At 43.8% G+C, this 21,175-nt stretch overlaps 1 long non-coding RNA gene across 2 annotated transcripts in view; it reads right to left on the bottom strand.

Annotated features, from left to right (window-relative positions):
* Window positions 1-1,182: 1,182 nt before the first annotated feature.
* Window positions 1,183-21,175, bottom strand: part of LOC307181218 — a 206,271-nt gene continuing 186,278 nt past the window's right edge. For both annotated transcript variants that reach the window (XR_013826120.1, XR_013826121.1), the window contains exons 2-4: window positions 9,033-9,118; window positions 7,459-7,540; window positions 1,183-1,223 (exon numbers count right to left, since the gene is read on the bottom strand). This is a non-coding gene — a long non-coding RNA (uncharacterized lncRNA). The remainder of the gene's footprint in view (window positions 1,224-7,458; window positions 7,541-9,032; window positions 9,119-21,175) is intronic.

Raw genomic sequence — 21,175 nt, 5'->3', positions numbered from 1 at the left:
GGCATAAACGCAGCAGTGATAGGATTGGAGAGGTTCGGTGAGCAAATGAAGACCCTTTGAAGTCATATTGCATGGTACCCATTCCACGGGTTTCAAATACCCAGGTTTAAGGTATTCTTCCTTCAGCTAAAACATGCATGTGGAACCCAAGTATGATCAACCATGTGAACGGGAGACGTGTTCAAATATGTCTCAGTTTTCCTCCCCTGGTACTCGGGTGCAACATTCCAGACGCTTTACTAACACTCTCCCCACTTGGAGAGTCAGCGCCTTTAACCTCCTGTTTGGCCCAGTTTGCAATTTCTGCGGAAGATGAACAGGAATAGCGAGAACCAATGAGAGACTAGCTGGAGGTGTCTGGACGGGCAAATTTAACTCTCATTTCCCACCAGGAAGAGGAATTAACCAAAGGCTCAGCGTGCCGTGCCGGAACCAGATTAGGGCCTGAAGCCATCCTGCGGTGTTGCGGCCAGCTCAAAAGAAAGCGAGTTGAAGAAAGCAGCTCAGGGGCACTGTAATTCACAAACCTGCAGAGTTATAAATGACAGCTATCGTCCAAAAATAGACTGAAGTAAGGCTGCCAAGAGGACTTGAAAGCGGGGCAGAATTGCAGGAAACCGATTTCAGGAGGTAGACTGGAATTGCATTGAAAGCATAGGAAAAGAGGCAGAACGTCCACAATGATGCACTTGGCCAATAAGGGCGTATGCGCTTTTTCCTGAATATATTCAGGAAAAAACGCATACGCCCTTTTTGGCCAACCAAGCAAGCATGCAAAGGAAATCTGCACTACAATGAAGTCTCACTTCCCCCCGGTCAAAAGGGCCATCTGAAAAAAGTGTAAAATCCAGAAAGGCAGGACAGGCCATGGAGAACTGGGAGCCTTGTTATGCTGAAGGGTGGCATGTAAATTGCCAACAAACACTCGGGAGAAGTGTATGGTGTTTCCTGAAACATCTAAAAAACAAAGCAACAGAACCTAGGGCACTTCCACTTATGGTCCTATAGCTTAGGGAAATTAAAATCAAAAAGACACAGCCACCCCAAAGTTTGGAACGGCTCTGTTTACAAGAACCTCGTTTACAGTACAAGTTCAACATCGCAGAAAGTGAAAAATGGATAAAGAACTTGTGGTACTTACGTACAATGCAGTATCACTCAGCAATGAAATCTGTGTCATTAAGCCCTTAGCAGCACAATGAGTGGATTCAGGTATGATGATTCTAACTGAAATAAGTCACACAGAAAAAGAAACATCATAAGATATCAGTAATACACGGAATGTAAACTTGGCTACACAGGAACTGAATTACAGAACAGAACAGGGTCTCAAATTCAGAAAACCAACTTATGCTTGCTTAAGGGGAAAGGTGAGTTGGGGTGCTGCATAAAACCAGAGATTGAAATGAGCACAGATAAAGTTCCTTAAGCCAAATATGGAATAGACAAGAGCTACTCCTTGCTCAACGAAATGGACTCAACACCGCATATTAAACGCCTAAGAATGTACCTGACTAGTAAGTATCTTAAAACCTATGGATTGCTATGTCTCCGAAAGAGAATCAAGCATGTGTACAGGGGCATAAACGCAGCAGTGATAGGATTGGAGAGGTTTGGTGAACAAATGAAGACCCTTTGAAGTCGTATTGCATGGTACCCATTCCACGGGTTTCAAATACCCAGGTTTAAGGTATTCTTCCTTCACCTAAAACATGCATGTGGAACCCAAGTATGATCAACCATGTGAACGGGAGACGTGTTCAAATATGTCTCAGTTTTCTTCCCCTGGTACTCGGGTGCAACATTCCAGACGCTTTACTAACACTCTCCCCACTTGGAGAGTCAGCGCCTTTAACCTCCTGTTTGGCCCAGTTTGCAATTTCTGCGGAAGATGAACAGGAATAGCGAGAACCAATGAGAGACTAGCTGGAGGTGTCTGGACGGGCAAATTTAACTCTCATTTCCCACCAGGAAGAGGAAATAACCAAAGGCTCAGCATGCCGGGCCGGAACCAGATTAGGGCCTGAAGCCATCCTGCGGTGTTGTGGCCAGGTCACAAGAAAGCGAGTTGAAGAAAGGAGCTCAGGGGCACTGCAATTCACAAACCTGCAGAGTTATAAATGACAGCTATCGTCCAAAAATAGACTGAAGTAAGGCTGCCAAGAGGACTTGAAAGCGGGGCAGAATTGCAGGAAACCGATTTCAGGAGGTAGACTGGAATTGCATTGAAAGCATAGGAAAAGAGGCAGAACGTCCACAATGATGCACTTGGGCAAAAAGGGCGTATGCGTTTTTTCCTGAATATATTCAGGAAAAAACGCATACGCCCTTTTTGGCCAACCAAGCAAGCTTGCAAAGGAAATCTGCACTACAATGAAGTCTCACTCCTCCCCGGTCAAAAGGGCCATCTGAAAAAAGTGTAAAATCCAGAAAGGCAGGACAGGCCATGGAGAACTGGGAGCCTTGTTATGCTGATGGGCGGGATGTAAATTGCCAACAGACACTCAGGAGAAGTGTATGGTGTTTCCTGAAACATCTAAAAAACAAAGCAACAGAGCCTAGGGCACTTCCGCTTATGGTCCTATAGCTTAGGGAAATTAAAATCAAAAAGACACAGCCACCCCAAAGTTTGGGACGCCTCCTTTTATAAGAACCTCGTTTACCGTACAAGTTCAATATCACAGACAGTGAAAAATGGATAAAGATCTTGTGGTACTTACGTACAATGCAGTATCACTCAGCAATGAAATCTATGTCATCAGGCCCGTAGCAGCATAATGAGTGGATTCAGGTACGATGATTCTAACTGAAATAAGTCACACAGAAAAAGAAACATCATAAGATATCACTAATACACGGAATGTAAACTTGGCTACACAGGAACTGAATTCCAAAACAGAACAGGGTCTCAAATTTAGAAAACCAACTTATGCTTGCTTAAGGGGAAAGGTGAGTTGGGGTGCTGCATAAAACCAGAGATTGAAATGAGCACAGATAAAGTTCCTTAAGCCAAATATGGAATAGACAAGAGCTACTCCTTGCTCAACGAAATGGACACAAAACCCCATATTAAACGCCTAAGAATGCACCTGACTAGTAAGTATCTTAAAACCTATGGATTGCTATGTCTCCGAAAGAGAATCAAGCATGTGTGTAGCGGCATAAACACAGCAGTGATAGGATTGGAGAGGTTCGGTGAGCAAATGAAGACCCTTTGAAGACATATTGCATGGTACCCATTCCACGGGTTTCAACTATCCAGGTTTAAGGTATTCTTCTTCATCTAAAACATGCATGTGGAACCTAGAGTATGATCAACCATGTGATCGGGAGACGTGTTCAAATATGTCTCAGTTTTCGTTCCCTGGTACTCGGGTGCAACATTCCAGACGCTTTACTAACACTCTCCCCACTTGGAGAGTCAGTCCCTTTAACTTCCTGTTTGGCCCAGTTTGCAATTTCTGTGGAAGATGAACACGAATAGCGAGAACCAATGAAAGACTAGCTGGAGGTGTCTGGATGGGCAAATTTAACTCTCATTTCCCACCAGGAAGAGGAATTAACCAAAGGCTCAGCGTGCCGGGCCAGAACCAGATTAGGGCCTGAAGACATCCTGCGGTGTTTCGGCCAGGTCACAAGAAAGCGAGTTGAAGAAAGGATCTCAGGGGCACTGTAATTCACAAACCTGCAGAGTTATAAATGACAGCTATCGTCCAAAAATAGACTGAAGTAAGGCTGCCAAGAGGACTTGAAAGCGGGGCAGAATTGCAGGAAACCGATTTCAGGAGGTAGACTGGAATTGCATTGAAAGCATAGGAAAAGAGGCAGAACGTCCACAATGATGCACTTGGCCAAAAAGGGCGTATGCGTTTTTTCCTGAATATATTCAGGAAAAAACGCATACGCCCTTTTTGGCCAACCAAGCAAGCTTGCAAAGGAAATCTGCACTACAATGAAGTCTCACTTCCCCCCGGTCAAAAGGGCCATCTGAAAAAAGTGTAAAATCCAGAAAGGCAGGACAGGCCATGGAGAACTGGCAGCCTTGTTATGCTGATGGGCGGGATGTAAATTGCCAACAACCACTCGGGAGAAGTGTATGGTGTTTCCTGAAACATCTAAAAAACAAAGCAACACAACCTAGGGCACTTCCACTTATGGTCCTATAGCTTAGGGAATTTAAAATCAAAAAGACACAGCCACCCCAAAGTTTGGAATGGCTCTGTTTACAAGAACCTCGTTTACAGTACAAGTTGAACATCGCAGAAATTGAAAAATGGATAAAGAAGTTGTGGTATTTACTTACAAAGCAATATCACTCAGCAATGAAATCTGTGTCATCAGGACCTTAGCAGCACAATGAGTGGATTCAGGTATGATGATTCTAACTGAAATAAGTCACACAGAAAAAGAAACATCATAAGATATCAGTAATACACGGAATGTAAACTTGGCTACACAGGAACTGAATTACAGAACAGAACAGGGTCTCAAATTTAGAAAACCAACTTATGCTTGCTTAAGGGGAAAGGTGAGTTGGGGTGCTGCATAAAACCAGAGATTGAAATGAGCACAGATAAAGTTCCTTAAGCCAAATATGGAATAGACAAGAGCTACTCCTTGCTCAACGAAATGAACTCAACACCGCATTTTAAACGCCTAAGAATGTACCTGACTAGTAAGTATCTTAAAACCTATGGATTGCTATGTCTCCGAAACAGAATCAAGCATGTGTACAGGGGCATAAACGCAGCAGTGATAGGATTGGAGAGGTTCGGTGAGCAAATGAAGACCCTTTGAAGTCATATTGCATGGTACCCATTCCACGGGTTTCAACTACCCAGGTTTTAGGTATTCTTCCTTCAGCTAAAACATGCATGTGGAACCCAAGTATGATCAACCATGTGAACAGGAGACGTGTTCAAATATGTCTCAGTTTTCTTCCCCTGGTACTCGGGTGCAACATTCCAGACGCTTTACTAACACTCTCCCCACTTGGAGAGTCAGTCCCTTTAACCTCCTGTTTGGCCCAGTTTGCAATTTCTGTGGAAGATGAACAGGAATAGCGAGAACCAATGTGAGACTAGCTGGAGGTGTCTGGATGGGCAAATTTAACTCTCATTTCCCACCAGGAAGAGGAATTAACCAAAGGCTCAGCGTGCCGTGCCAGAACCTGATTAGGGCCTGAAGACATCCTGCGGTGTTGTGGCCAGGTCACAAGAAAGCAAGGTGAAGAAAGGAGCTCAGGGGTACTGTAATTCACAAACCTGCAGAGTTATAAATGACAGCTATCGTCCAAAAATAGACTGAAGTAAGGCTGCCAAGAGGACTTGAAAGCGGGGCAGAATTGCAGGAAACCGATTTCAGGAGGTAGACTGGAATTGCATTGAAAGCATAGGAAAAGAGGCAGAACGTCCACAATGATGCACTTGGCCAAAAAGGGCGTATGCGTTTTTTCCTGAATATATTCAGGAAAAAATGCATACGCCCTTTTTGGCCAACCAAGCAAACTTGCAAAGGAAATCTGCACTACAATGAAGTCTCACTTCTCCCCGGTCAAAAGGGCCATCTGAAAAAAGTGTAAACTCCAGAAAGGCAGGACAGGCCATGGAGAACTGGGAGCCTTGTTATGCTGATGATCGGGATGTAAATTGCTAACAGACACTCAGGAGAAGTGTATGGTGTTTCCTGAAACATCTAAAAAACAAAGCATCAGAGCCTAGGGCACTTCCACTTATGGTCCTATAGCTTAGGGAAATTAAAATCAAAAAGACACAGCCACCCCAAAGTTTGGGACACCTCCGTTTACAAGAACCTCGTTTACCGTACAAGTTCAATATCACAGAAAGTGAAAAATGGATAAAGAACTTGTGGTACTTACGTACAATGCAGTATCACTCAGCAATGAAATCTATGTCATCAGGCCCGTAGCAGCATAATGAGTGGATTCAGGTACGATGATTCTAACTGAAATAAGTCACACAGAAAAAGAAACATCATAAGATATCACTAATACACGGAATGAAAACTTGGCTACACAGGAACTGCATTCCAAAACAGAAAAGGGTCTCAAATTTAGAAAACCAACTTATGCTTGCTTAAGGTGAAAGGTGAGTTTGGGTGCTGCATAAAACCAGAGATTGAAATGAGCACAGATAAAGTTCCTTAAGCCAAATATGGAATAGAAAAGAGCTACTCCTTGCTCAACGAAATGGACACAAAACCCCATATTAATCGCCTAAGAATGCACCTGACTAGTAAGTATCTTAAAACCTATGGATTGCTATGTCTCCGAAAGAGAGTCAAGCATGTGTACAGGGGCATAAACGCAGCAGTGATAGGATTGGAGAGGTTCGGTGAGCAAATGAAGACCCTTTGAAGTCATATTGCATGGTACCCATTCCACGGGTTTCAACTATCCAGTTTTAAGGTATTATTCCTTCATGTAAAACATGCATGTGGAACCTAGAGTATGATCAACCATGTGATCGGGAGACGTGTTCAAATATGTCTCAGTTTTCGTACACTGGTACTCGGGTGCAACATTCCAGACGCTTTACTAACACTCTCCCCACTTGTAGAGTCAGTCCCTTTAACTTCCTGTTTGGCTCAGTTTGCAATTTCTGTGGAAGATGAACAGGAATAGCGAGAACCAATGAAAGACTAGCTGGAGGTGTCTGGATGGGCAAATTTAACTCTCATTTCCCACCAGGAAGAGGAATTAACCAAAGGCTCAGCGTGCCGTGCCAGAACCAGATTAGGGCCTGAAGACATCCTGCGGTGTTGCGGCCAGGTCACAAGAAAGCGAGGTGAAGAAAGGAGCTCAGGGGCACTGTAATTCACAAACCTGCAGAGTTATAAATGACAGCTATCGTCCAAAAATAGACTGAAGTAAGGCTGCCAAGAGGACTTGAAAGCGGGGCAGAATTGCAGGAAACCGATTTCAGGAGGTAGACTGGAATTGCATTGAAAGCATAGGAAAAGAGGCAGAACGTCCACAATGATGCACTTGGCCAAAAAAGGCGTATGCGTTTTTTCCTGAATATATTCAGGAAAAAACGCATACGCGCTTTTTAGCCAACCAAGCAAGCTTGCAAAGGAAATCTGCACTACAATGAAGTCTCACTTTCCCCTGGTCAAAAGGGCCATCTGAAAAAAGTGTAAAATCCAGAAAGGCAGGACAGGCCATGGAGAACTGGAAGCCTTGTTTTGCTGATGGGCGGGATGTAAATTGCCAACAGACACTCGGGAGAAGTGTATGGTGTTTCCTGAAACATCTAAAAAACAAAGCAACAGAGCCTAGGGCACTTCCACTTATGGTCCTATAGCTTAGGGAATTTAAAATCAAAAAGACACAGCCACCCCAAAGTTTGGAACGGCTCTGTTTACAAGAACCTCGTTTACAGTACAAGTTCAACATCGCAGAAATTGAAAAATGGATAAAGAAGTTGTGGTATTTACTTAAAAAACAATATCACTCAGCAATGAAATCTGTGTCATCAGGCCCTTAGCAGCACAATGAGTGGATTCAGGTATGATGATTCTAACTGAAATAAGTCACACAGAAAAAGAAACATCATAAGATATCAGTAATACACGGAATGTAAACTTGGCTACACAGGAACTGAATTACAGAACAGAACAGGGTCTCAAATTTAGAAAACCAACTTATGCTTGCTTAAGGGGAAAGGTGAGTTGGGGTGCTGCATAAAACCAGAGATTGAAATGAGCACAGATAAAGTTCCTTAAGCCAAATATGGAATAGACAAGAGCTACTCCTTGCTCAACGAAATGAACTCAACACCGCATATTAAACGCCTAAGAATGTACCGACTAGTATCTTAAAACCTATGGATTGCTATGTCTCCGAAAGAGAATCAAGCATGTGTACAGGGGCATAAACGCAGCAGTGATAGGATTGGAGAGGTTCGGTGAGCAAATGAAGACCCTTTGAAGTCATATTGCATGGTACCCATTCCACGGGTTTCAACTACCCAGGTTTTAGGTATTCTTCCTTCAGCTAAAACATGCATGTGGAACCCAAGTATGATCAACCATGTGAACGGGAGACGTGTTCAAATATGTCTCAGTTTTCCTCCCCTGGTACTCGGGTGCAACATTCCAGACGCTTTACTAACACTCTCCCCACTTGGAGAGTCAGCGCCTTTAACCTCCTGTTTGGCCCAGTTTGCAATTTCTGCGGAAGATGAACAGGAATAGCGAGAACCAATGAGAGACTAGCTGGAGGTGTCTGGACGGGCAAATTTAACTCTCATTTCCCACCAGGAAGAGGAATTAACCAAAGGCTCAGCGTGCCGTGTCAGAACCAGATTAGGGCCTGAAGCCATCCTGCGGTGTTGCGGCCAGGTCACAAGAAAGAGAGTTGAAGAAAGGAGCTCAGGGGCACTGTAATTCACAAACCTGCAGAGTTATAAATGACAGCTATCGTCCAAAAATAGACTGAAGTAAGGCTGCCAAGAGGACTTGAAAGCGGGGCAGAATTGCAGGAAACCGATTTCAGGAGGTAGACTGGAATTGCATTGAAAGCATAGGAAAAGAGGCAGAACGTCCACAATGATGCACTTGGCCAAAAAGGGCGTATGCGTTTTTTCCTGAATATATTCAGGAAAAAACGCATACGCGCTTTTTGGCCAACCAAGCAAGCTTGCAAAGGAAATCTGCACTACAATGAAGTCTCACTTTCCCCCGGTCAAAAGGGCCATCTGAAAAAAGTGTAAAATCCAGAAAGGCAGGACAGGCCATGGAGAACTGGGAGCCTTGTTATGCTGATGGGCGGGATGTAAATTGCCAACAGACACTCGGGAGAAGTGTATGGTGTTTCCTGAAACATCTAAAAAACAAAGCAACAGAGCCTAGGGCACTTCCACTTATGGTCCTATAGCTTAGGGAAATTAAAATCAAAAAGACACAGCCACCCCAAAGTTTGGAACGGCTCTGTTTACAAGAACCTCGTTTACAGTACAAGTTCAACATCGCAGAAATTGAAAAATGGATAAAGAAGTTGTGGTATTTACTTAAAAAACAATATCACTCAGCAATGAAATCTGTGTCATCAGGCCCTTAGCAGCACAATGAGTGGATTCAGGTATGATGATTCTAACTGAAATAAGTCACACAGAAAAAGAAACATCATAAGATATCAGTAATACACGGAATGTAAACTTGGCTACACAGGAACTGAATTACAGAACAGAACAGGGTCTCAAATTTAGAAAACCAACTTATGCTTGCTTAAGGGGAAAGGTGAGTTGGGGTGCTGCATAAAACCAGAGATTGAAATGAGCACAGATAAAGTTCCTTAAGCCAAATATGGAATAGACAAGAGCTACTCCTTGCTCAATGAAATGAACTCAACACCGCATATTAAACGCCTAAGAATGTACCGACTAGTATCTTAAAACCTATGGATTGCTATGTCTCCGAAAGAGAATCAAGCATGTGTACAGGGGCATAAACGCAGCAGTGATAGGATTGGAGAGGTTCGGTGAGCAAATGAAGACCCTTTGAAGTCATATTGCATGGTACCCATTCCACGGGTTTCAACTACCCAGGTTTTAGGTATTCTTCCTTCAGCTAAAACATGCATGTGGAACCCAAGTATGATCAACCATGTGAACGGGAGACGTGTTCAAATATGTCTCAGTTTTCTTCCCCTGGTACTCGGGTGCAACATTCCAGACGCTTTACTAACACTCTCCCCACTTGGAGAGTCAGTCCCTTTAACCTCCTGTTTGGCCCAGTTTGCAATTTCTGCGGAAGATGAACAGGAATAGCGAGAACCAATGAGAGACTACCTGGAGGTGTCTGGACGGGCAAATTTAACTCTCATTTCCCACCAGGAAGAGGAATTAACCAAAGGCTCAGCGTGCCGTGCCGGAACCAGATTAGGGCCTGAAGCCATCCTGCGGTGTTGCGGCCAGGTCACAAGAAAGCGAGTTGAAGAAAGGAGCTCAGGGGCACTGTAATTCACAAACCTGCAGAGTTATAAATGACAGCTATCGTCCAAAAATAGACTGAAGTAAGGCTGCCAAGAGGACTTGAAAGCGGGGCAGAATTGCAGGAAACCGATTTCAGGAGGTAGACTGGAATTGCATTGAAAGCATAGGAAAAGAGGCAGAACGTCCACAATGATGCACTTGGCCAAAAAGGGCGTATGCGTTTTTTCCTGAATATATTCAGGAAAAAACGCATACACCCTTTTTGGCCAACCAAGCAAGCTTGCAAAGGAAATCTGCACTACAATGAAGTCTCACTTCCCCCCGGTCAAAAGGGCCATCTGAAAACAGTGTAAAATCCAGAAAGGCAGGACAGGCCATGGAGAACTGGGAGCCTTGTTATGCTGATGGGCGGGATGTAAATTGCCAAGAACCACTTGGGAGAAGTGTATGGTGTTTCCTGAAACAACTAAAAAACAAAGCAACAGAACCTAGGGCACTTCCACTTATGGTCCTATAGCTTAGGGAATTTAAAATCAAAAAGACACAGCCACCCCAAAGTTTCGAACGGCTCTGTTTACAAGAACCTCGTTTACAGTACAAGTTCAACATCACAGAAAGTGAAAAATGGATAAAGAAGTTGTGGTATTTACTTACAAAGCAATATCACTCAGCAATGAAATCTATGTCATCAGGCCCTTAGCAGCACAATGAGTGGATTCAGGTATGATGATTCTAACTGAAATAAGTCACACAGAAAAAGAAACATCATAAGATATCAGTAATACACGGAATGTAAACTTGGCTACACAGGAACTGAATTACAGAACAGAACAGGGTCTCAAATTTGGAAAACCAACTTATGCTTGCTTAAGGGGAAAGGTGAGTTGGGGTGCTGCATAAAACCACAGATTGAAATGAGCACAGATAAAGTTCCTTAAGCCAAATATGGAATAGACAAGAGCTACTCCTTGCTCAACGAAATGAACTCAACACCGCTTATTAAACGCCTAAGAATGTACCTGACTAGTAAGTATCTTAAAACCTATGGATTGCTATGTCTCTGAAAGAGAATCAAGCATGTGTACAGGGGCATAAACGCAGCAGTGATAGGATTGGAGAGGTTCGGTGAGCAAATGAAGACCCTTTGAAGTCATATTGCATGGTACCCATTCCACGGGTTTCAACTACCCAGGTTTTAGGTATTCTTCCTTCAGCTAAAACATGCATGTGGAACCCAAGTATGATCAACCATGTGAACGGGAGACGTGTTCAAATATGTCTCAGTTTTCGTACCCTGGTACTCGGGTGCAACATTCCAGACGCTTTACTAACACTCTCCCCACTTGGAGAGTCAGTCCCTTTAACCTCCTGTTTGGCCCAGTTTGCAATTTCTGTGGAAGATGAACAGGAATAGCGAGAACCAATGAGAGGCTAGCTGGAGGTGTCTGGATGGGCAAATTTAACTCTCATTTCCCACCAGGAAGAGGAATTAACCAAAGGCTCAGCGTGCCGTGCCAGGACCAGATTAGGGCCTGAAGACATCCTGCGGTGTTGTGGCCAGGTCACAAGAAATGGAGGTGAAGAAAGGAGCTCAGGGGCACTGTAATTCACAAACCTGCAGAGTTATAAATGACAGCTATCGTCCAAAAATAGACTGAAGTAAGGCTGCCAAGAGGACTTGAAAGCGGGGCAGAATTGCAGGAAACCGATTTCAGGAGGTAGACTGGAATTGCATTGAAAGCATAGGAAAAGAGGCAGAACGTCCACAATGATGCACTTGGCCAAAAAGGGCGTATGCGTTTTTTCCTGAATATATTCAGGAAAAAACGCATACGCCCTTTTTGGCCAACCAAGCAAACTTGCAAAGGAAATCTGCACTACAATGAAGTCTCACTTCTCCCCGGTCAAAAGGGCCATCTGAAAAAAGTGTAAACTCCAGAAAGGCAGGACAGGCCATGGAGAACTGGGAGCCTTGTTATGCTGATGGGCGGGATGTAAATTGCCAACAGACACTCAGGAGAAGTGTATGGTGTTTCCTGAAACATCTAAAAAACAATGCATCAGAGCCTAGGGCACTTCCACTTATGGTCCTATAGCTTAGGGAAATTAAAATCAAAAAGACACAGCCACCCCAAAGTTTGGGACGCCTCCGTTTACAAGAACCTCGTTTACCGTACAAGTTCAATATCACAGTAAGTGAAAAATGGATAAAGAACTTGTGGTACTTACGTACTATGCAGTATCACTCAGCAATGAAATCTATGTCATCAGGCCCGTAGCAGCATAATGAGTGGATTCAGGTACGATGATTCTAACTGAAATAAGTCACACAGAAAAAGAAACATCATAAGATATCAGTAATACACGGAATGTAAACTTGGCTACACAGGAACTGAATTACAGAACAGAACAGGGTCTCAAATTTAGAAAACCAACTTATGCTTGCTTAAGGGGTAAGGTGAGTTGGGGTGCTGCATAAAACCAGAGATTGAAATGAGCACTGATATAGTTCCTTAAGCCAAATATGGAATAGACAAGAGCTACTCCTTGCTCAACGAAATGGACTCAAAACCCCATATTAAACGCCTAAGAATGTACCTGACTAGTAAGTATCTTAAAACCTATGGATTGCTATGTCTCCAAAAGAGAATCAAGCATGTGTACAGGGGCATAAATGCAGCAGTGATAGGATTGGAGAGGTTCGGTGAGCAAATGAAGACCCTTTGAAGTCATATTGCATGGTACCCATTACACGGGTCTTAACTCTCCAGGTTTAAGGTATTCTTCCTTCAGCTAAAACATGCATGTGGAACCCAGAGTATGATCAACCATGTGAACGGGAGACGTGTTCAAATATGTCTCAGTTTTCCTCCCCTGGTACTCGGGTGCAACATTCCAGACGCTTTACTAACACTCTCCCCACTTGGAGAGTCAGTCCCTTTAACCTCCTGTTTGGCCCAGTTTGCAATTTCTGCGGAAGATGAACAGGAATAGCGAGAGCCAATGAGAGAATAGCTGGAGGTGTCTGGACGGGCAAATTTAACTCTCATTTCCCACCAGGAAGAGGAAATAACCAAAGGCTCAGCGTGCCGTGCCGGAACCAGATTAGGGCCTGAAGCCATCCTGCGGTGTTGCGGCCAGGTCACAAGAAAGCGAGTTGAAGAAAGGAGCTCAGGGGCACTGTAATTCACAAACCTGCAGAGTTATAAATGACAGCTATCGTCCAAAAATAGACTGAAGTAAGGCTGCCAAGAGGACTTGAATGCGGGGCAGAATTGCAGGAAACCGATTTCAGGAGGTAGACTGGAATTGCATTGAAAGCATAGGAAAAGAGGCAGAACGTCCACAATGATGCACTTGGCCAAAAAGGGCGTATGCGTTTTTTCCTGAATATATTTAGGAAAAAACGCATACGCCCTTTTTGGCCAACCAAGCAAGCTTGCAAAGGAAATCTGCACTACAATGAAGTCTCACTTCCCCCCGGTCAAAAGGGCCATCTGAAAAAAGTGTAAAATCCAGAAAGGCAGGACAGGCCATGGAGAACTGGGAGCCTTGTTATGCTGATGGGCGGGATGTAAATTGCCAACAACCACTCGGGAGAAGTGTATGGTGTTTCCTGAAACATCTAAAAAACAAAGCAACAGAGCCTAGGGCACTTCCACTTATGGTCCTATAGCTTAGGGAAATTAAAATGAAAAAGACACAGCCACCCCAAAGTTTGGAACGGCTCTGTTTACAAGAACCTCGTTTACAGTACAAGTTCAACATCGCAGAAAGTGAAAAATGGATAAAGAAGTTGTGGTATTTACTTACAAAGCAATATCACTCAGCAATGAAATCTGTGTCATCAGGCCCTTAGCAGCACAATGAGTGGATTCAGGTATGATGATTCTAACTGAAATAAGTCACACAGAAAAAGAAACATCATAAGATATCAGTAATACACGGAATGTAAACTTGGCTACACAGGAACTGCATTCCAAAACAGAACAGGGTCTCAAATTTAGAAAACCAACTTATGCTTGCTTAAGGGGAAAGGTGAGTTGGGGTGCTGCATAAAACCAGAGATTGAAATGAGCACAGATAAAGTTCCTTAAGCCAAATATGGAATAGACAAGAGCTACTCCTTGCTCAACGAAATGGACTCAAAACCCCATATTAAACGCCTAAGAATGTACCTGACTAGTAAGTATCTTAAAACCTATGGATTTCTATGTCTCCAAAAGAGAATCAAGCGTGTGTACAGGGGCATAAATGCAGCAGTGATAGGATTGGAGAGGTTCGGTGAGCAAATGAAGACCCTTTGAAGTCATATTGCATGGTACCCATTACACGGGTCTCAACTCTCCAGGTTTAAGGTATTCTTCCTTCAGCTAAAACATGCATGTGGAACCCAGAGTATGATCAACCATGTGAACGGGAGACGTGTTCAAATATGTCTCAGTTTTCCTCCCCTGGTACTCGGGTGCAACATTCCAGACGCTTTACTAACACTCTCCCCACTTGGAGAGTCAGTCCCTTTAACCTCCTGTTTGGCCCAGTTTGCAATTTCTGCGGAAGATGAACAGGAATAGCGAGAACCAATGAGAGGCTAGCTGGAGGTGTCTGGACGGGCAAATTTAACTCTCATTTCCCACCAGGAAGAGGAATTAACCAAAGGCTCAGCATGCCGTGCCGGAACCAGATTAGGGCCTGAAGCCATCCTGCGGTGTTGCGGCCAGGTCACAAGAAAGCGAGTTGAAGAAAGGAGCTCAGGGGCACTGTAATTCACAAACCTGCAGAGTTATAAATGACAGCTATCGTCCAAAAATAGACTGAAGTAAGGCTGCCAAGAGGACTTGAAAGCGGGGCAGAATTGCAGGAAACCGATTTCAGGAGGTAGACTGGAATTGCATTGAAAGCATAGGAAAAGAGGCAGAACGTCCACAATGATGCACTTGGCCAAAAAGGGCGTATGCGTTTTTTCCTGAATATATTCAGGAAAAAACGCATACGCCCTTTTTGGCCAACCAAGCAAGCTTGCAAAGGAAATCTGCACTACAATGAAGTCTCACTTCCCCCCGGTCAAAAGGGCCATCTGAAAAAAGTGTAAAATCCAGAAAGGCAGGACAGGCCATGGAGAACTGGGAGCCTTGTTATGCTGATGGGCGGGATGTAAATTGCCAAGAACCACTGGGGAGAAGTGTATGGTGTTTCCTGAAACAACTAAAAAACAAAGCAACAGAACCTAGGGCACTTCCACTTATGGTCCTATAGCTTAGGGAAATTAAAATGAAAAAGACACAGCCACCCCAAAGTTTGGAACGGCTCTGTTTACAAGAACCTCGTTTACAGTACAAGTTCAACATCGCAGAAAGTGAAAAATGGATAAAGAAGTTGTGGTATTTACTTACAAAGCAATATCACTCAGCAATGAAATCTGTGTCATCAGGCCCTTAGCAGCACAATGAGTGGATTCAGGTATGATGATTCTAACTGAAATAAGTCACACAGAAAAAGAAACATCATAAGATATCACTAATACACGGAATGTAAACTTGGCTACACAGGAACTGAATTACAGAACAGAACAGGGTCTCAAGTTTAGAAAACCAACTTATGCTTGCTTAAGGGTAAAGGTGAGTTGGGGTGCTGCATAAAACCAGAGATTGAAATGAGCACAGATAAAGTTCCTTAAGCCATATATGGAATAGACAAGAGCTACTCCTTGCTCAACGAAATGGACTCAACACCGCATATTAAACGCCTAAGAATGTACCTGACTAGTAAGTATCTTAAAACCTATAGATTGCTATGTCTCCGAAAGAGAATCAAGCATGTGTACAGGGGCATAAACGCAGCAGTGATAGGATTGGAGAGGTTCGGTGAGCAAATGAAGACCCTTTGAAGTCATATTGCATGGTACCCATTCCACGGGTTTCAACTACCCAGGTTTTAGGTATTCTTCCTTCAGCTAAAACATGCATGTGGAACCCAGAGTATGATCAACCATGTGATCGGGAGACGTGTTCAAATATGTCTCAGTTTTCCTCCCCTGGTACTCGGGTGCAACATTCCAGACGCTTTACTAACACTCTCCCCACTTGGAGAGTCAGTCCCTTTAACCTCCTGTTTGGCCCAGTTTGCAATTTCTGTGGAAGATGAACAGGAATAGCGAGAACCAATGAGAGACTAGCTGGAGGTGTCTGGACGGGCAAATTTAACTCTCATTTCCCACCAGGAAGTGGAAATAACCAAAGGCTCAGTGTGCCGTGCCGGAACCAGATTAGGGCCTGAAGCCATCCTGCGGTGTTGCGGCCAGCTCAAAAGAAAGCGAGTTGAAGAAAGGAGCTCAGGGGCACTGTAATTCACAAACCTGCAGAGTTATAAATGACAGCTATCGTCCAAAAATAGACTGAAGTAAGGCTGCCAAGAGGACTTGAAAGCGGGGCAGAATTGCAGGAAACCGATTTCAGGAGGTAGACTGGAATTGCATTGAAAGCATAGGAAAAGAGGCAGAACGTCCACAATGATGCACTTGGCCAAAAAGGGCGTATGCGTTTTTTCCTGAATATATTCAGGAAAAAACGCATACGCCCTTTTTGGCCAACCAAGCAAGCTTGCAAAGGAAATCTGCACTACAATGAAGTCTCACTTCCCCCCTGTCAAAAGGGCCATCTGAAAAAAGTGTAAAATCCAGAAAGGCAACAGGCCATTGAGAACTGGGAGCCTTGTTATGCTGATGGGCGGGATGTAAATTGCCAACAGACACTTGGGAGAAGTGTATGGTGTTTCCTGAAACATCTAAAAAACAAAGCAACAGAGCCTAGGGCACTTCCACTTATGGTCCTATAGCTTAGGGAAATTAAAATCAAAAAGACACAGCCACCCCAAAGTTTGGAACGGCTCTGTTTACAAGAACCTCGTTTACAGTACAAGTTCAACATCGCAGAAAGTGAAAAATGGATAAAGAAGTTGTGGTATTTACTTACAAAGCAATATCACTCAGCAATGAAATCTGTGTCATCAGGCCCTTAGCAGCACAATGAGTGGATTCAGGTATGATGATTCTAACTGAAATAAGTCACACAGAAAAAGAAACATCATAAGATATCAGTAATACACGGAATGTAAACTTGGCTACACAGGAACTGAATTACAGAACAGAACAGGGTCTCAAATTTAGAAAACCAACTTATGCTTGCTTAAGGGGAAAGGTGAGTTGGGGTGCTGCATAAAACCAGAGATTGAAATGAGCACAGATAAAGTTCCTTAAGCCAAATATGGAATAGACAAGAGCTACTCCTTGCTCAACGAAATGGACTCAAAACCCCATATTAAACGCCTAAGAATGTACCTGACTAGTAAGTATCTTAAAACCTATGGATTGCTATGTCTCCAAAAGAGAATCAAGCATGTGTACAGGGGCATAAATGCAGCAGTGATAGGATTGGAGAGGTTCGGTGAGCAAATGAAGACCCTTTGAAGTCATATTGCATGGTACCCATTACACGGGTCTTAACTCTCCAGGTTTAAGGTATTCTTCCTTCAGCTAAAACATGCATGTGGAACCCAGAGTATGATCAACCATGTGAACGGGAGACGTGTTCAAATATGTCTCAGTTTTCCTCCCCTGGTACTCGGGTGCAACATTCCAGACGCTTTACTAACACTCTCCCCACTTGGAGAGTCAGTCCCTTTAACCTCCTGTTTGGCCCAGTTTGCAATTTCTGCGGAAGATGAACAGGAATAGCGAGAGCCAATGAGAGAATAGCTGGAGGTGTCTGGACGGGCAAATTTAACTCTCATTTCCCACCAGGAAGAGGAAATAACCAAAGGCTCAGCGTGCCGTGCCGGAACCAGATTAGGGCCTGAAGCCATCCTGCGGTGTTGCGGCCAGGTCACAAGAAAGCGAGTTGAAGAAAGGAGCTCAGGGGCACTGTAATTCACAAACCTGCAGAGTTATAAATGACAGCTATCGTCCAAAAATAGACTGAAGTAAGGCTGCCAAGAGGACTTGAATGCGGGGCAGAATTGCAGGAAACCGATTTCAGGAGGTAGACTGGAATTGCATTGAAAGCATAGGAAAAGAGGCAGAACGTCCACAATGATGCACTTGGCCAAAAAGGGCGTATGCGTTTTTTCCTGAATATATTTAGGAAAAAACGCATACGCCCTTTTTGGCCAACCAAGCAAGCTTGCAAAGGAAATCTGCACTACAATGAAGTCTCACTTCCCCCCGGTCAAAAGGGCCATCTGAAAAAAGTGTAAAATCCAGAAAGGCAGGACAGGCCATGGAGAACTGGGAGCCTTGTTATGCTGATGGGCGGGATGTAAATTGCCAACAACCACTCGGGAGAAGTGTATGGTGTTTCCTGAAACATCTAAAAAACAAAGCAACAGAGCCTAGGGCACTTCCACTTATGGTCCTATAGCTTAGGGAAATTAAAATGAAAAAGACACAGCCACCCCAAAGTTTGGAACGGCTCTGTTTACAAGAACCTCGTTTACAGTACAAGTTCAACATCGCAGAAAGTGAAAAATGGATAAAGAAGTTGTGGTATTTACTTACAAAGCAATATCACTCAGCAATGAAATCTGTGTCATCAGGCCCTTAGCAGCACAATGAGTGGATTCAGGTATGATGATTCTAACTGAAATAAGTCACACAGAAAAAGAAACATCATAAGATATCAGTAATACACGGAATGTAAACTTGGCTACACAGGAACTGCATTCCAAAACAGAACAGGGTCTCAAATTTAGAAAACCAACTTATGCTTGCTTAAGGGGAAAGGTGAGTTGGGGTGCTGCATAAAACCAGAGATTGAAATGAGCACAGATAAAGATCCTTAAGCCAAATATGGAATAGACAAGAGCTACTCCTTGCTCAACGAAATGGACTCAAAACCCCATATTAAACGCCTAAGAATGTACCTGACTAGTAAGTATCTTAAAACCTATGGATTTCTATGTCTCCAAAAGAGAATCAAGCGTGTGTACAGGGGCATAAATGCAGCAGTGATAGGATTGGAGAGGTTCGGTGAGCAAATGAAGACCCTTTGAAGTCATATTGCATGGTACCCATTACACGGGTCTCAACTCTCCAGGTTTAAGGTATTCTTCCTTCAGCTAAAACATGCATGTGGAACCCAGAGTATGATCAACCATGTGAACGGGAGACATGTTCAAATATGTCTCAGTTTTCCTCCCCTGGTACTCGGGTGCAACATTCCAGACGCTTTACTAACACTCTCCCCACTTGGAGAGTCAGTCCCTTTAACCTCCTGTTTGGCCCAGTTTGCAATTTCTGCGGAAGATGAACAGGAATAGCGAGAACCAATGAGAGGCTAGCTGGAGGTGTCTGGACGGGCAAATTTAACTCTCATTTCCCACCAGGAAGAGGAATTAACCAAAGGCTCAGCATGCCGTGCCGGAACCAGATTAGGGCCTGAAGCCATCCTGCGGTGTTGCGGCCAGGTCACAAGAAAGCGAGTTGAAGAAAGGAGCTCAGGGGCACTGTAATTCACAAACCTGCAGAGTTATAAATGACAGCTATCGTCCAAAAATAGACTGAAGTAAGGCTGCCAAGAGGACTTGAAAGCGGGGCAGAATTGCAGGAAACCGATTTCAGGAGGTAGACTGGAATTGCATTGAAAGCATAGGAAAAGAGGCAGAACGTCCACAATGATGCACTTGGCCAAAAAGGGCGTATGCGTTTTTTCCTGAATATATTCAGGAAAAAACGCATACGCCCTTTTTGGCCAACCAAGCAAGCTTGCAAAGGAAATCTGCACTACAATGAAGTCTCACTTCCCCCCGGTCAAAAGGGCCATCTGAAAAAAGTGTAAAATCCAGAAAGGCAGGACAGGCCATGGAGAACTGGGAGCCTTGTTATGCTGATGGGCGGGATGTAAATTGCCAAGAACCACTGGGGAGAAGTGTATGGTGTTTCCTGAAACAACTAAAAAACAAAGCAACAGAACCTAGGGCACTTCCACTTATGGTCCTATAGCTTAGGGAAATTAAAATGAAAAAGACACAGCCACCCCAAAGTTTGGAACGGCTCTGTTTACAAGAACCTCGTTTACAGTACAAGTTCAACATCGCAGAAAGTGAAAAATGGATAAAGAAGTTGTGGTATTTACTTACAAAGCAATATCACTCAGCAATGAAATCTGTGTCATCAGGCCCTTAGCAGCACAATGAGTGGATTCAGGTATGATGATTCTAACTGAAATAAGTCACACAGAAAAAGAAACATCATAAGATATCACTAATACACGGAATGTAAACTTGGCTACACAGGAACTGAATTACAGAACAGAACAGGGTCTCAAGTTTAGAAAACCAACTTATGCTTGCTTAAGGGTAAAGGTGAGTTGGGGTGCTGCATAAAACCAGAGATTGAAATGAGCACAGATAAAGTTCCTTAAGCCATATATGGAATAGACAAGAGCTACTCCTTGCTCAACGAAATGGACTCAACACCGCATATTAAACGCCTAAGAATGTACCTGACTAGTAAGTATCTTAAAACCTATAGATTGCTATGTCTCCGAAAGAGAATCAAGCATGTGTACAGGGGCATAAACGCAGCAGTGATAGGATTGGAGAGGTTCGGTGAGCAAATGAAGACCCTTTGAAGTCATATTGCATGGTACCCATTCCACGGGTTTCAACTACCCAGGTTTTAGGTATTCTTCCTTCAGCTAAAACATGCATGTGGAACCCAGAGTATGATCAACCATGTGATCGGGAGACGTGTTCAAATATGTCTCAGTTTTCCTCCCCTGGTACTCGGGTGCAACATTCCAGACGCTTTACTAACACTCTCCCCACTTGGAGAGTCAGTCCCTTTAACCTCCTGTTTGGCCCAGTTTGCAATTTCTGTGGAAGATGAACAGGAATAGCGAGAACCAATGAGAGACTAGCTGGAGGTGTCTGGACGGGCAAATTTAACTCTCATTTCCCACCAGGAAGTGGAAATAACCAAAGGCTCAGTGTGCCGTGCCGGAACCAGATTAGGGCCTGAAGCCATCCTGCGGTGTTGCGGCCAGCTCAAAAGAAAGCGAGTTGAAGAAAGGAGCTCAGGGGCACTGTAATTCACAAACCTGCAGAGTTATAAATGACAGCTATCGTCCAAAAATAGACTGAAGTAAGGCTGCCAAGAGGACTTGAAAGCGGGGCAGAATTGCAGGAAACCGATTTCAGGAGGTAGACTGGAATTGCATTGAAAG

This window comes from Stenella coeruleoalba (assembly GCF_951394435.1).
Source record: "Stenella coeruleoalba genome assembly, contig: scaffold_208, whole genome shotgun sequence".
Classification (NCBI taxonomy): Eukaryota; Metazoa; Chordata; class Mammalia; order Artiodactyla; family Delphinidae; genus Stenella; species Stenella coeruleoalba.
Note: the sequence above shows the minus strand (reverse complement) of the source record. Positions and strands in the feature narration are given on the sequence as shown.